Source organism: Chionomys nivalis, chromosome 20, assembly GCF_950005125.1.
Source record: "Chionomys nivalis chromosome 20, mChiNiv1.1, whole genome shotgun sequence".
Classification (NCBI taxonomy): Eukaryota; Metazoa; Chordata; class Mammalia; order Rodentia; family Cricetidae; genus Chionomys; species Chionomys nivalis.
This window is the reverse complement of record NC_080105.1, coordinates 27,609,147-27,625,162: the sequence shown is the minus strand read 5'-3', so window position 1 is coordinate 27,625,162 and position 16,016 is coordinate 27,609,147.

Genomic DNA, 16,016 nt, shown 5'->3' with positions numbered 1-16,016 from the left:
AAGGTCTTCATTTGCTTAATATTTTAAAAGAGAAAGAGTCTTCTATACTTACAAGGACATTGTCACAGACTCAACTGTGGAGCGCACAGCAGTATAGCGCTTTAAACTACATTTGTGAGAAACGGCTTTTCTAGTCTACAACTCTAAAGGGGAGCTAGAGGAGATAAAAGTATTTCCCACCCCGTGCTGTTCCCCAGGACTTACTGTGCCAAAGATGCTCTTCTCCAGAGAAGCCACTGCTGTACCCGAGTCCAAAAAATGACTTTCACTTCCACTTCTTTCGCCAATGTGTTCATGTGTAATGCATGGAATTTCCTAGAGTATTTCACAGAAGTAAGACCTTGTCACCCATAACTTCCATTAACCTTCACGGTGCCATCTGGGATTCGTACAGCCTAAAATCTGAGAGCTTTTCTCAGTCACTGTTTCTTCTTTAACATTCTATTTCCAATGCATCCAGCACCTTTGCATAAAGTCTTTATGTGGTCTCAACTTTCTTATAACACTGACTGTGCTGGTTGGTATAACAACTTGACAAAACTAGAGTCATCTGAAAGGAGGGAATGTCGATTGAAAAAAGAATGCCTTCATAAGATCCACCTGTAGGGTGTTTTCCTAATTAGTGATTGATGGGGAGGGCCTGGCCCATTGTGGAATGGTGGTCCTGGGTTCTCTAGGAAATTAGGGGAAAAAAAAAAAGAAACATGAGAAATTCAGTAAGCAACAACCCTCCATGACCTCTGCAATAACTCCTGTCTCCTGGATCCTGCCTTGTTTAAGTTCCTGTCTTGACTTCCTTCATTAATAAAAGAGATGTGGCTGTTTAAGCAAAATAATCCCTTTTATCTGGAGCTTGATTTTTCGTTATGGTATTTTGTGGCAGCAACAGAAACCCCAAGACAATGAGTGTCTGCTGACTGGTCAGGAGGAAATTATACATTCTATCTATAATGTCTCCTCTCCTCAGCCTTTGTTATGGGTAATCTCACACTTTGAAATGCTCTTTGAACTTTGCCCTTTCATCTCTCCTCTCATCAGTCAACATCCCTGAAAGCACAAATTTTTATCACTATGGAAATTCTAATCACATCTCATCATCAGGCTCAGAGGTAAGCTTTGCTTCTGGAATATTTCTTAGCCTTTTTTACTGACGTCCAAACTAACTGTCCAACATCAGTTTCCATAGAAATTTCCTTGTGTGTGTCTTCTGACACTTGCTGTACTTCCATCTGCCCCAGAGTTATGGCCCTCCTACCCAACAGTTGAGAGTTTCAGGCATGAGAACAATAAATTAAAAGTTCAGACTTTATCTGTATATAGTTTTTTGAACATTTTAAAATAACAAGCTATGATGTATGGAGAGTGACAACATTTTCCTGTCTCCTTCTGCATTCATTTATGCAAAATCAAAATGTTATTCACCAAATTTTTGGTCCTGAAAGAGTCTGAGGAAATAAAAATTATATTTAAGTATATATTATTTAAGTATAGTGCCTAAAACAGATTAAGTCACAACAAAATTTTATTAATGATTGCACTGTGAATATAGATTCATTGTATGAATCTTTTAAAATTCTAGCATAATACTTGCATGTAATAGATACTAAGATGGTGAAATAAGCTGATATCTTCAGATATGTTCTCTGTGTGCTGGAAATATCAAATTTCCCTCATCAGTAAAATCATCAGGGAGTCATGGGGTTCAATATCCATCTCTAGAACTGATTCACCTTTATCATTTACCTGCATGAAATTTAAGCTTCAGTTGCATAATCCACAGTCCCTGTTTGACATTGCCTTTCATAGATAATTAAGCGAAACCAGGATAAAAACCCAATAAGATAATAAAAGCAAGGCTTAGGCAGAAATAGCACATAGGACTTTAATTCCACTGATCTTCCATTATCGCAAAGGGCTGAAAATGTCACTTCTCTTTCTATTACATTTTATTCATTCAGTTACATGCATTTGTTCACATGGAGGACAGAGAACAACCTTCAGGGATCTGTGATTTCCTTCCACCATGTGAGTCCCAGGGATGAAACTCAGGTCCGCAGGATTGGTGGCAAGCACCTTTGCCCACTGAGTCTACCACTGTCCTTTAGCACTTCTGATATAATGCTGTCAAATGTCTCCAGAGAACATGATTACTGCACTACACAGGCAAAACATTGCATTCTCTGAAAGCAAAGGTCTTGTTTCGTGCACTCTTGGTTGCTAAAGCCCAGCTGTTCTGTAGATTGCTAGGTAATATCACCATTCCTGAGTTGTCAGAGAAGCTCTGTATACCGCTTTAGAAGACATAGAAGATGGTACTCTCTGGTCCACGTCTCCCTTGTGATGATGAATTCAATTATTAGAAGACCGTCAGCCTTACCTTACAATGACATAGAACATTCTTATATGCATATATCAAACACTAAAATTATCCACTGGGAAAAAACACTCCATAATCTGAAGAAACCTCTGTGCAATTTCCAATCTTATAATATCTAATAGCAACAAAATATTCAATGCTTTCCCAGTGAATATGCAAGCAAGCTCCTACCCTTCTCCTGCATTTTCTTTTTCTAAAATTAATGATACTGTATGAAACAATCCATTATTGGATGCCTTATCCTTATTTCCTCTGTGAAGATGTAAATAACTTCTAAATTTTTAAATATATTGCATTTAATATTTTTATGTGCCTATAATAATTGGACCAAAACCGCATGTCATTTCCTCCAATTCCTCTTTCCATCACTATTTTTCCTCATCCAATTTCATGTGTGCTCTCTTTTATTTTAATACCCACTGAGTCATTTAATGTTTCCTGCATGTGCATGCTTGTGGAACCACCTCTGGAGCATTGGTAGGTCCTAATGGCTTTCGTCATTGAAAAAAACTGACTGTTCCTCCCTTGGTTGGTCATATACCCAAAGGATGCACAATCATCCTACAAGGGTGTTTGTTCATAGCAGCATTATTTGTAATAGCCAGACTCTGGAAACAACAGCGATGCCCCTCAACTGAAGAATGGATACAGAAAATGTGGTACCTTTACACAATTGAGTAATACTCCGAAGTAAAAAACAATGACAACTTGAAATTTTCATGGAACTAGAAAATAACATCCTGAGTGAAGTAACCCAGTCCCAGAAAGATGAGCATGATATGTAGTCACTCATAAGTGATACTAGCTGTAAAGCACAGGATGACGAGCATGTAGTCCACCACCCTAAAGGAGCTAAGCAACAAGGAGAACCCTAAGAGATAACATATATAGATCCCTCTAGGAAGGAGAAATAAACAAGATCTCCTGCGAAAACTGAGAGCATGGGGGTGGAGGGAGAAAGGAAAGCAGTAGGAGAGGAGGAGGGGAAGAAGGGAGGAGAACTTTCAGGAACAGGATGGTTGAAATGTGGAAAGGACAGAGATGGAGAGCAAGGAAAGAAATATCTTGAAGAGAGAGACATTATTGGCTAACAAGAAACGCGGCGCTAGAGAAATTCCCAGGAATCCACAAAGATGACCTGAGATAAGACCATAAGCAATAGTGGCGAGGGTGCCTGAACTGGCCTTGCCCTATAGTCAGACTAATGACTATCTTAAATGTCACCACTGAATCTTCATCCAACCACCGATGGAAGCAGAGACAGAAATCTACAGTGGAACACTGGGATGAGCTTCCAAAATCCAGTTGAAGAGTGGGAGGAGTGAGAATATGAGCAAAGAGGTCAAGGCTATGATGGCGATATCCGCTGAAACAGCTTACCTGAGCTAATGGGAGTCGACCAACTGCAGTCTGACAATGAGGGAACCAGCATAGGATCAAACTAGGCCGTCTGAATGTGGGTGACAGTTGTATGGCTGGGGCAGACTGTGGGGTCACTGGCAGTGAGACCAGGATTTGTCCTTACTGTTTGTACCAGGATTTTGGATCCCATTTTCTTTGGAGGGATACCTTGCTCAGCCTAGAAATAGTGGGGAGGGTCTTGGTCTTGCCTCGAAGAAATGTGCTAGACTTTGTTGACTCCCCATGAGAAGCCTTGCCCTCTCTGAGGAGTAGATGGGAGAGTGTGGTGTGGAAGAAGTTGGAGGAAGCAGGAGGAAGGGAGGGAGTTGGAACTACCTGGATTAATATGTAAAATGAGAAAAGATAGGTTTTTTAAAAAATTAAAATAATTATTAGAGAAAAATATGTAGTTTGATCTGAGAAGAATCAAACTGCCGTCACTTGATATTTCGGTGTATGAGCATACTTAAGAGTGGTATTTCTTTTCTATGTGACTATATTTCAAATTTTCAATAATAGCAATAAGGACTTTGTAATGAGAAAGTACCATGGAATGAACATGACTAAATGTGTTCACTTAAAATACACAGTGATTGGCAGTTTCCATTCAAACGTTTCTTATATGTTTTTTTAACTTAATCAAAATATTCTATGTTTTCTCACAAATAAGTTCTATTGATAATTATTGCTTGCATCTTAAATTGAAAGAATCACTTTCTTTTTTCTTTTTCTTTAAGAATAAGAGCAATTAGGCAAGGCCCTTTAGTGGTGACAGCCTGAAGAGAAAGTATAAAAGGAGCATACACTCATGAATTTTTAAAAAAATATTGAATGTCTTAAGAATTTTTTCAAACTGCTATCAGGATTTCTGCATGGAGTCTGGCACACTCTGGCAATGGTGATGTCGCACATGTCCACTGTGTAACTAAGAAGACCTCCAGCTAAACCCTGGGGGAGTTGTCAGGTACTGAGAAAAAGGGAGCTAGAAGAAGTCTATTCTGTAGCTTGATGCTAAAGAATGGGTGACCACCTTTAGCCACATACAAACACCAATCAAGGGATGGCATGTAGTTTCCAGACAACGGATTGATCTGAGTTGAATAGACCTGCTGCTCTCATTTCATGACATGATTGGAGACAGGGCAAGATCTTCACATGCAAGATAGACTTGGCTTTATTACTCTGTGAGAAAGATTTTATTTTGTAGGAAGGTACTTCTTTCTAGTTCCTCTCTCTCATTCTCTCTCTCTCTCCCTCCCTCCCTCCGTCCCTCTCTCCCTCCCTCTCTCTCTCTCTCTCTCTCTCTCTCTCTCTCTCATCTCTCTCTCCCTTTCTCCCTCCCTCCCTTCATTCCTCTGTACTTCCCTCTGTCTTTCTGCCTCTCCCTCCTTGCTCTGCCTCTCCTTTCTTCTTCTTCCTTTTTAGCCTCTTAGCTAAAAGTTCTCATTATCTTAAATTCTTTAATTATGGTGAATGTTTATTGACATCCTGGTTAAAAAGAAATATTCATTCCACTAACAACAAGCAAAAAGTATGTGTTTACATGCATTTAAATTAGAAAAGTGAAAACTCTGGGGTGTTGCATAAAATCAGTAAAAATCTCCATGAGTGCTTATTAAATGCCCATTCTAAAGCTCTTAAAGTCCCACCTCACTCCTAATAAGAAAACCAAACACTGTATCTGAGCATGGTGTATGACCATATGATCTTTAATGCATTTTATCTCATCTAAATTACTAATCACGACTTTAAATTTGAAAACAAATTACACAGTGTCTCTTATTCTACTCCATCTCTCTCAATCACTAAACCAAGAGTCTCTAATTCATAAAAGCTAACGCAGAATCATATATAAAGAGGGTTTTATTTGATGCTGAACCATATTATGCTTGTACAGTCCTTCTGCTTTGAGAGTGTAAATTCTACAATTTATTAAGTTTTTCTTTGCTTACGTTTCTTTTCATTAAACAAAGAACTTCAAACTGAAAATATAAAATCTGGTTATGAAAATACTTTCCTCTTGAATAAAGACTACATCAGACAAGAAACCAGGCTTCTAATGCCCAGGATGTACAGACCCCAGCTACAGGTTCAGTGTCTTTACACATTAGCCAGTCACATATTCAAGAATATGCTCACTTAGTATTGAAAAACAACAGGAGGGGAGACATTCACAGCACTGTGATAGTTTGGCAAATTCTCCATGTTAAAAATTGTTGTTCTGTTCTTCTCTAAAGAGAGTCAAATGGAGACTGAAAACCAATTTCTTGTTTCAGAGCCCCAGTGCAACAGTATCTCGAGAAATATCCCTCTACCTCATTACAGGAATATATGTGCTTGAGTAAACAGAGTGATTACCCTCATGTTGCCATAGCTACACACGTGTACCTTTAAAAATGCTGCAAGCAAGAATTTCATTACATTGGAGAATAAAACGCCAGAGACATTTGACTTGACAGAAATTATATATCTATCACCTCACAAAATACACAGAACTTTTAGTCACTTTGTAGGTGAGTGATCTGTCATTGTAGGGGCACTGCTCAGGCCATGCGTTCATTCCCAAGTCATCTGCTACCTGCACAAAACAAAAGAAACATCTGCACGATGGGGTAATAAGATTCAATCATAACGAAATGTTTCATAGCTTATGCAAAGTATTCTATTTTAATGGGCTTGGTTTGTTGATTCCATAATAAACCAGTTCTTTTAAGTTCCTGCAAGCTAGAAAGATTTCCCCTCTTTCTTTCAGAAAAGGTTTTTTCTCGTCTTAACCTTTGTTGACTGTTAGGATAAAAGAGACATGACAGAATCATAGGGAAATGAGGATTGCTTTTTCCTTTCGTAAATAGCAAGGTATATGAGAAAGCTGTATTAGTTTTTCTTGAACTAAAACACAATCATAAGGCAGGTATAACCAGCAACGCATGTTTACTGCTATCTATTGCTAATTATATTTCAAGGTATCAGTCGATGATGTATGGTGTTCTTACATTTCCCAGAATTTTAATTAATTCCTATAACTGATTTTCTTTTCATACAATTAAGGCACTAAGTAAGAACAACCTTTTACTTATATTTATGAGCTTGATTTCAAAACCAGGAGTGTGCTTCAGGAGTGTCCCTTTTAACTTCTTACTAGAATCTGTAAAGGAGTACAGCCCTGAACCCAGCAATCCAAAGAAAGTTTTCGCATGCATTCACTAGTAATGTTGGTATTTTTACGGAAATAAAAGCAATCATATTGGTGGTTATAACTTAGGATGTTATGTGTAACTTGGGAGATGAAAATACTAAATCTTATCTGTATCTAAGATTTGAGCTAATAATGGCTATATTCCAGAAAAAAAAATGTTTGCTCTATATTTCAAGTTAGCAGTAAGTTAAGACAGTAAATCATATAAAAAAGAAAATACAAAAAGAAATGCAAGTACTATATATTGTTTTTAGCTAGCATTCTCTCTTGAAAGATTGACCCTGAAAAGAGCACTCAAGTATGAAAACATTACCTTTATAGAGTCAGGCTCATCACAGCTCTTCTGAACACCCTGGGTGTGAAATGTTGCCATCTGTCTACCAAGTCGTCAATGATAGCAAAATGTATACCTGACTGATGTATCTTTATCAGCTAAAACAATCGCAACATCAAAAAAGAGTGATGCATCAACAAATCCTATACTTTTGCTAATTGGTTCTGACAAACAAAACTTAGACCAATTTCAAAGGTAAAGCCACCCTCTTAGGTGCCACACACCTGAGCTATTTTCCAATTCTGTTCACCAAATAAGCATCTAATTTCCATTGAGATCCATCCCTGGCTAGGAAATCTGTCCCGCTTGTGCATGTTTCTGTGCCTTTGGCTTAGTGTTTTCTCTTCTTCCTTCATGATTCTGTCTCTTCCTGCTGCTCAGAAACAACCGTGAAAATAATCGCTCTATAAATGACTGCTCACTAACAGGTTCTTTGTTTGTTTATTTTTTTTTCTTTTCCTCCACATTTGAGTCATCAGATGGCCAATTACCTGAAAACATTTGTTAAATTATTAAAGTCTAGTTAGTGTAAGGACTAAACAGTGCTGTTCCCTGTTATCAATGAGGGGCATGATGGGAAAAGCGTAATTGTGAAACAATGTCCATGCATATACACAAGAATTCTACCGTTTTCACAACACAAGGACTAAAAGCATGTAAACCTTCTAAATCACAGTCTTTGTGAATGCAATAATCTCTTTCAGAATAACCCCAACACTTTTCTAAGCAAAGCTCTTATACCGTGAGTGCACATATGCACAGAACCTGGATATTTTATTTTATCTGTTATTTTCTATTCAGAAGGTTCACTATACTAATACAAAAATTTGATCTCATAATAGGCATCCAATATCATTCTAACATATTATTAGAAGACAGTCTGTAAAAGTGGACAAAAGAGCTTTTAATTAAACAATTCTCTTAAGTTTTCATCCTTCTAAAGTGCTGGGTGGGTGAAATAAACAATAATTTCAAGTCTTTCCACTGCATTTGGTGGAACAATGCCAACGGTATCTCAAATAATTCATGAAAAAATGTCACAGACAGTAAAATAAGTGTGTACGTGGGTGGGAAATATATAGTTAGTGATATAATGACTAGCGGCAAGAATTTTTATACTTCAAAGAAGAATGGTGACGGGGGCAAAACTGTCACTAAATCTTAGCTCTTCTATCAACTAGCTTCAGGAATTTGCACTGACTTTGGAAAATTCTTGACACTCAATACATTATTTTGCTCTGGTTATTAAAAAGTACACATCATTGTCTCTATTTTTCAGTGAAAATAAATATGGGGTATGCATTCTGTTTAGACTTAGAAACTGTGAGGTGCAAATTCAAGTGAAAACCATTTTGAAAATGACCAATGGTGGAGGACATTCTAAGTATTTATGCCAGTAGTTGCAATATAATATTAAGACATACAAATAAAAACTATCAGAATTCCAGAAAAAATGGCATTCAATGGGTTTAGATTCTTTGCTATTATTTTGCAAATTTTTCATATGAGTGCAGGGCTTACCTTAAAATTTCCTATTAGACTTTCTCCAATGTAACAATTTTCTATATATGTTGAAAGAAGATGTCGAGTATAATATGATGGTGCATTGTTTTATGTCATGGTATATATTTATATGATAGTGAAGCAAATTAACATAAAGTTAGCTATGCATTTGCATACAGTTTGTCTACTGAGGCTATTTATTTCAGATTTGAGAGATTTTACTTGCTATTCAACAAGAGAATTAATAAATGTAAATTATTCATATAAAGATATGTATTCATAATTAATTTTCAACAGCACAATGAAAAATATACAAATATAACTTTCTAGTCTATGAGAATGCATAATGTGAAATTATAAATAACTTAATCCGTAGTAAATATATTTGAATAAAAAATAATTTTGCAGTTTACTTCTATATTTAATTATAAGTTAGAAATTATAAGGTACAGGTATTTTAAATAACAAATACTATTTCCAATGCAGTTTATAAAAGAGTTTAGCATATGTATTAATTATAACATTAAATTGAGTTGTATATCATTCTTCTCCATGATGCTGACCTATGTACAGTTCTGTTCCGGAAGTCAGTGGACATCAGGAATATTGGCTAACATTTGATATGATAACACACAAAAACCTAAGGAAGAGCATTTGGCTCTGAACTGAGGAGAATGCATCTCATTAAGTCTAAACTGCAAGATATAACATTATCTAGCAGTGTGAACATAAAAGAACTGCTGTTGCAAATCCACATTTACCCCACAGATATCACAGAAGTTAAGTGGTGTTACTAAAATTTGATGCTTAGGCCATTTGTATAGGAGGCAAGTATATTCAAATGTTCTTGCAATTTGCCTCAAGATGTCTTTTTCAGTAATGATCATTTATAAGGCTTATGAAACAGAGAAGGAGGAGAGAGAGGAAGACAGAGGGGGGTAGGTATGTGGGTATACAGAAGTAAATTTAAATCCTGGGGGACCAGGAACCAATTTTTCAGTAAGGGCTTCCACTATTATAACCCCAATCATCTATTGCAAGTTAAATAAAGGCAAAAACTAGTGCTTTATATTACTGCCAAGGTGCTAATGATTTTTAGTGATATGAAGCTATTTCCGAGGATCTCATTAAAAATGCTTGATTTACTGGCTGAGGTGAGTCTGGGCATTGGGACTTCTGAGCTCACCATGAAGTTTCTCCCGTGCCTATGAGCCTCATGCAAGTTCGGCATGTTTTCCTTCACTGAGCCTGTTAACAAGAATGGACAGGAGAAATAACAGAGAATCTAGCCTGGAATGAGCAAAATGAAGGACTGCTCCATTCAGAATGAAGTCCGTAACTAGTAATTTCAATATATTTGGACCCTGGATTTTCACATATCGTCATATTTTAATGCTTCGTGAACTGATTTTCATGTTGAACTCTTTACGCTTGTGTCCTTTTTCTTCAATGAAATACTCTGGGAGAAAAGGCAACAAAACGCACTCACGCAATCATGAAGGAATCTCACAAATATAATATTGAGTAAAACAAGCAAGATTCAAATATTACTAACTTTATTATTAATATCTTTCCAGGCTTGACCTCAATAAATGAACCTGTTCCTTTAGACTGCAGAATACGGCTTAAACTCAGGGAAGTAGCTTAGAAGAAAGGGACAAATAACAAACATGGGGATCTCTCCATGTTTAAGGACATAATGTGTATTATGTTAGCAAATTTTGCTTGCAAAAATTGTTAAAATATCATGCTATTTTGCATGTAATATACAGCAAATAAAATCACCTAAAATGGTTTGAAGCAATCATTGAAGAAGGATAAAATATAACTTATATGGACTGTGGTGGAGTTAGCAATTTGCATGTGGCTTTAAGTAGTGCCAATCTATTTATAATGCTCAGGTTAATTCATATACAATTCATAAGCTCTGTCAACAGTGCTTTGGATTTTTGAAACAATATGCAATCATAGCCTACTTTCGGGACTGAAATAATTCGAAAATTCCAATAATAATACACCTCATTTCTTTAAACAAAACATACAGAAAAGTTTTGACATCTGTACCCTTTGTAGCCAATTGAATTAGTTCTCCTTTTATATTATTAAAATCACATAATGTATATATAATTGCTGTGCATTCTATTACATGGCTTGAAAACTCCAAAATTTAATATGAAAGAAAATTCATTTAATTTGTTTAAGGTGTCTCTATCTGAAACTGAGAAGTAAATTAGACTAACAATTATTTCTTCTCTTCATGAATGACCAGGAAGAGGATTGTCTAGAACAGTCCATGTTGGCATTCCTTACACTAGCGGTTATCAATTTTATTTGTGTAACAGAATTACACTAGAAAATAATGGAGGGGCTTGTTCAACACAGAGTCTCCTGGCATGTACTCTAAAGCTTGGCAATTTATAGGCAGGAAACAGAGATAGGAACATGTGTTTTTAGCATTCCCAGACACAGGTGTCACATTTTAGAAGCTCTGTGTAACAACATGCTACATGGAGTTTCTCTTTCCCACTCCCGGTACCTTTCTTAAGGGTGGGGACCTGTACTCCTTACTTAGGCATCATGCTTTCTCATCTATAAAATATTAGGAGCCTAGAACAGTGTATGGGTTTGGGGAGGCATGTAATAATACATTGGAATAAGTAGGTGATTGAAAAAAAATCTTGATGCTAGCAATGACTCAGTTCCTCTTTAAATCTAGTTATGTGGCAATGACTGAGAAGCATCCCAGAAGGTGAGTTAAACATCTTCATTTTACAGATGAGAAAACAGAGTTCCAGAGAATTTACCAGAAATGACTAAAGATCAGAAAGTCAGGAGAAGAGCCGACTACCACTATTTACCTTATTTAAAAGAATATAACATATTAAGCGCTTCAGAGAATCTATGAAAAAATCAGACAATGAACTATTTCTCTTCATGTTTTATCTTTTGTTTCGAACTAAAAAGTAGAAAAAAATAGGAATTTGAATGTGTGCGATTAGCTTGGGTATTCTGCTATGAAGTGACATATGCAATGGATGCTGCAAAGACTTCAAAAACAGGGTCCTTTCCATCAAAATTGTGCCTTCTAGTTAGAGAGACATAATTCAGACATAAATCATACACAATGATACCAGAGAGCACCAATTGGAAGTAGCCTGGCTCTTTTTATATATGAAGTAGCAGGCAGTATAAAAATGTGCTTAGGAAACATCTTTATCCACGAGGTAGAATCTGAACAGAAAGACATTTGTCATAGAAATGCAAGGAGAGGGGGGTAAATAGCTCAGTTTGGGTACATAGCACATCATCTATCAGAGATATCAAAAAGAACATTTCGAATGGGACAGGTAGAACTCATTGCAAACAACTGGCAAGGTCATATGTTGGCACACTTTTGGAAAATATTTGATGTTATGAAGCATTGCCATGCTTGCTTAGGATGTGGCCCAGAAAAAGCAGCTATTTTTTTTTCTTTGATCATACCTAATTGCATTCACTCTAGCATTCACTTGGATGGACACATTACATCAGAAAATGTCTGTCACCTCAAGGCCCATCCACAGTGTTCATCTCAACTTCTTGACCTGGTTTCAAATATGAGTTATTAGCCTAACTTCAGATTTATTTGTTTGCATATAATGATTTTATAGAGTGTATTTCAAAGCCTCTTCTTGTTTCTCTTCTATCTTAGGAGATAAACAGGTTCTTCTTTTTTCTATGAACCCATGCCTCCAAACATGTTCTTAGTCTATTATCCAGTTATTACACTAATTCTTTCATTTGAAAATGATTCAGTATAGAAAAGACATACACTCATACACCTCATACACACACACACACACAGATACACACACAATGTCATCCTCCACGGAAACAAACAGTAACACGTAGAAGTCATACTCATTTTCTCCTTCACCAAACTGCACACAAATAGACACACACACACACACACACACACACACTCAAATATACATGTGCATTAACTTTTGATCTGTTATTGAATCGTAAGTAAATCTTCTACCCTGAAGTTACATCAGTGGAAACAAAAGTCTTGCCTGAGATTGTTTCAAGTAAATTCCTCATATTGACTGTCCCTCTGTTCATATTCAGCCATTGGTCTCAGTGATCCAACTTAGTCTATCTGCTCCTACTTTTAATGATTTTTCTATAACATTAATTAGTTCAGCAGCCCTTTTGGTTTTAATATCCCATTGTCAGTCAGTTGTTTATTCTCAACTTTCCATTTAAAAAGTCTGTTTTATTTGGAAGATTTTGTCTCCACCTCAGAACATCAGTAACTTGGTATGCTTCTCGTACAGCCACCACTATATTCATCTGTGATGAATTTCTGAGGCATTTTATGTGATAGCATTAATTTTAAGTACCACTGATTAACATCCTGTTTACGACAGGTGACTCTACAATATTGAGAATTATGTATCCATATTTTCAGGAATATTATCTCTTAACAAAAGATGACACTTTCAATGTCCAGATCAGAATGTACACTGTACTCTTAAAGTTTAAGAGTTGCAGAAGATCTCTTAAAGAGATTATTTGTGAAAGCATGAATCCATGTGTTACTACAAAATCTTCAGGAACAGAATTTAGTTGTTCTAATAATAAAATGTTTATTTTCATAAATTTCCGTAAAATTCTATAAATATATTTTTAGTGTGTAGAAGAGTCATACCATATGTACTTGGCTATCAATCTTTATGTAACTTCCTATTAAAGGCTTAGGAGTTGAAAATTGTGTATTTATATTTGAAAACTCACAGAAGCAGAGAATTTAGTAAAGAGACATCAAGCCACTTCAAAGTGGAAAAAATTCAGCTTCTAAATTGTAAAGCACAAGTAAAAATGTATTAACTGTTCACAGTGTTTATCATGTTAATTGAAAACTTGGAATCATTAATTCTACAATGCTAAGTCAGTTCATCAAGTTGTAACAGAAAACCAAGCATAAAGCTGACCAAGCATCAAGTGACACTTTGAAGGCGCTATTTATGTTTCCCCAGCCTCTGAATTTGTGAAGTTTAGTCATTAATTCTATTAATTTCTGATTATGGTTTGCTAAAACAGGGACTAATGTATTCTACGATAAATGTTTAATTTTGGTAACCAATAATTATTCTTTAAGACTTTTTTCAATTAACCAGTAATTTTATAAGCCTCGAACAAATCAGATACGTCTGTAGTGAAGAAACACTAGACTTACATTTTTAAAGGTAAATTACTAGAGACACCAAAAGTTTCAATGTTAAAATGGTAACTAATTCAATTAAAGCATGGAGTACTTTCAGTATTTTATCACCTTTATAAAGTTATAAATATATTTATAGTCTTTCCTTTCTCCCTTTTCTCTCCCCATCTCTTCTTCCCCCACCCCTACCCCTACTCCCACCCCCATGCTCCCAACTTTTGCCCAGCAATCTTGTTTCCTTCCAATTCCAGGAGGATCTATATATGTTTTTCTTTGGGTTCACTTTGTTATTTGGCATCTCTAGGCTTGCGAACTATAGGCTTAACGTCCTTTGTTTATGGCTAGAGTCTACTAATGAGTGAGTACATACCACATTCATCTTTTTGGGTCTGGGTTATCTCACTCAGGATAGTGTTTCTTATTTCTTTCCATTTGCTCGCAAAATTCAAGATGTCATTGTTTTTTACCGCTGAGTGGAGAGAGCTTGGGGGAATGGGAGGGTGGAGATGGAGGAAGGGTGGATATAGGAGCAGGGAAGAAGATATCTACATTAAGGGAGTCATTTTAGGGTAGACAAGAGACTTGGCTCTTGAGTGGATCCTAGGTGTCCATGGGGATGTCCCCAGCTAGGTCCTTGGGCAGCAGAGCAGAAGGTGCCTGAAATGGCCTTGCCCCACTATCACACTGATGTTCATCTCGAATATCACCATAGAATCTTCGTCTGGCTACAGATGGAGATACAGACAGAGACCCTCATCAGAGCAACGGACTGAGCTCCCAAGGTGCAGTTGAAGAGCAGAAGGAGGGAGAAGATGAGCAAGAAAGTCTGGACTGCGAGTGGTTGGTCCACCTACTGAGACAGTGTGACTGTTCTAAAGGGAGCTCACCAAATCCAGCTGGACCGGGACTGAATGAGTATGTGATCAAACCGAACTCTCTGGATGTGGCTGACAATGGGGGCTGACTAAGAAGTCATTGATAAAGGCACTGGGACTTGTTTCTACAGCATGTACTGGCTTTGTGGGACCCTAGTCTATTTGGATGCAAAGCTTCCTAGTCCTGGATGTAGGGCATGGGGAGGGCCTTGGACTTCCCACAGGGTAGGATTCCCTGCCCTCTCTTAAGGAGGGAGGAGGAGGAATGAGGGTGAGTGGGGGAGTGAGAGGGGAATGGGAGGAGGGAAGGAAGTGTAAATTTTTGAATGGAAAAAAATAAAAAAAGGAAAAAAATATGTTTATAGTGTTGAGCCATATTTAAATATTTGAATTGCTCATAGGATGTTGAGTCAGGATTAGTGCCAAAAATTCAAAGACAGTTTGGGCTACATTAGTGAGCTCCACAACACATTGTCTCAAGGAGGACAATAAAACTGAACATCTACTAGAATACTATTTAGATCTGCTGAATATCCACCTGAGAATTTTCTTATTATAGGATAGCAATGTGAATCTTCTTCCTTCACTCTGATGTAACTGTGTGTATATCAACTCCGCATCAATACCTTCAGGGAAGTTCTATTTCAGCAAAACAAATGTTTGAAAATAAATCCCAATGTCATATCATTTTATTCTAGCTATGGGCAACTATATAGGGATGATATTTTAACTGGTTAAGATATAAACTCTTTCAGATTCTCTATTGTCACACGCATTACATTAAATGCATGAAAAATGTCACTTAAAGGAATGCTCAGGGGTAAATGGCACATTCACTTTCTCCTGACATGATCAACAATTCTTTCTCTGTCTCTGTGCTTGTTTGTGTGTGTTTATGTATGCTATCACACAGTTTCCGCCACAAAAGAGAAAATCAAAAGGGGGTGAGAGCTTCTAAAATCACTTACAATATGGATGTACCAATATAGTTTCTGTTTATATCTTCCCCAAGGCGATGAGCCTGTGCAGATGTTGTGGGAACTAACTTCCCACAGTGTCTGAAACACAAATCACTAACTTGTTACCAGTCTTCATTGGAAGTCACAATACAAAACAGTTTAAAC